Here is a 1,785-nt window from a genome sequence, read left to right on the forward strand (position 1 = left end):
AAAGTCTTCTGTTATTGTCTGTGTTTTTCTTTAGAAGCAGTTTCTTCTTTCAGTAACTTTCAGAGCTTTTATAAAATATAGAAAATAGTCTGAAATACAGGCTTTTTCTTCACTCGTGAAGACCTGACCATTGCCATGAGTGTGGTTTGAGAGGTGCTGCTCAGAACAAAGTGACTAACAGGACTACAGGCTGCGTTTTCCATTGCCTGTGTCTATGGGCCTTGGAGATATGAAGGATGAGTCTTGGTTTTGGTTAGTTCTTTTGCCTAGTAACAGATCTCCGAAATGGTCCAACGGCTTTTTGGAGACACTTGGTCACAGAGTGCGTTTATTGTGTAGAAACTGGGGTTGTGCTGTAGGTAGGTCCATGTGGCATGGAGTCAGATGGATTTCATAGCCTGTAGTTGTCTAGGTCAATCAGGTTACGTCAGCCTGGTAAAAGGCTGATGTAGCAGGGAACAAGCATGGCTGTCATCAATGACTGATGACAGTTGCTTTGCTTACAGCTCTGGGTGGACTTACTGGGTTAGTTCTCCAGTAATTCTCACATCTTGGCATTATGCTCCATTTCCCAAAGTATCATATGTACCTCCTTCTGTAGCAAGCTAGTGACCTAGTGCTGGCTTCAGGGAATACTGAAGCCACGGATCTCTGGCTTTAAAGAGATCAAGTTTTAATTGACAGTAAATGTGTGTAGATGTTATGTGGGGCTGCTGCAAATTCCTACTGGAAAGTTGGCTGCAGATGAATTAACTCTTCTAAAGAGGAGGAGGATGATGATGAGATGAGACATTAGTCTAGTGGATTCAGTGCAAGACTAAAAAACTTTCTAGTATCCATTCAAACTCTGATTGAGGTACAACAAACAACTGAAAGTGCTACAAATGTAAGATTTAGCCACTTTCCTCTGGCTAAATAACCTAGAAAATGGGATATCTAAGAGCAGTTAAATAATTAAAGCATCCAATATATTACCCGCCAGAATGTGCACTTGTCTGTTTATGCAGTGGTAGATATCCAGATTGTACTAATTTTTCCTTGAAAAGAAGATATGTGAATATATATTTATCATGGTCTTCCCACTTCGTCGCAATTCCCTTACTTCCATTAAAGGGAGATCAAAAAAGTTCAATCTAATCCCGAAAGGAAACGCTACTGTTAGGTAAATTAGAGGCTTCTTGACAACTGGAGTGGCAGGACACATGACACAACTTGACTGGATAAAGCAAAAAGGGCTGCAGGGAAAAACCTGCCTGGGAAGGGGCGTACGCTGCTTAAGTACTACATACTTGCATCACTTAACAAATGCCCTAATACAAGAAAATGTTTAATTTAAAGATAACTTTATTCTGATACAATAGAATCATAGAATGGTCTGGGTTGGAAGGGACCCCAAGGATCATAGAGCTCCAACCCCCTGCCACAAGCAGCAGCTCACCACTATCTGTAAAGAACTTCCCCCTAATATCTAATATAAACCTTTCCTCCTTTAGCTTTAATCCATTCCCCCTTGTCCTGCCATCGTCTACCCTTTTCAAAAGTTGATTCCCCTCCTGTTTGTATGTTCCCTTCAGGTACTGGAAGGCTGCAATGAGATCTCCCCGCAGCCTTCTCTTCTCCAGGCTGAACAAGCCCAGCTCCCTCAGCCTCTCTTCAGAGGGGAGGTGCTCCAGCCCTCTAATCATCTTTGTGGCTCCTCTGAACCCTCTCCAACAGTTCCACATCTTGCTTGTATTGTGGGCCCCAGATCTGGACACAGGACTCCAGATGAGACCTCACAAGGGC

This window comes from Gallinula chloropus, assembly GCF_964237585.1.
Source record: "Gallinula chloropus genome assembly, chromosome: 1".
Taxonomy (NCBI): Eukaryota; Metazoa; Chordata; class Aves; order Gruiformes; family Rallidae; genus Gallinula; species Gallinula chloropus.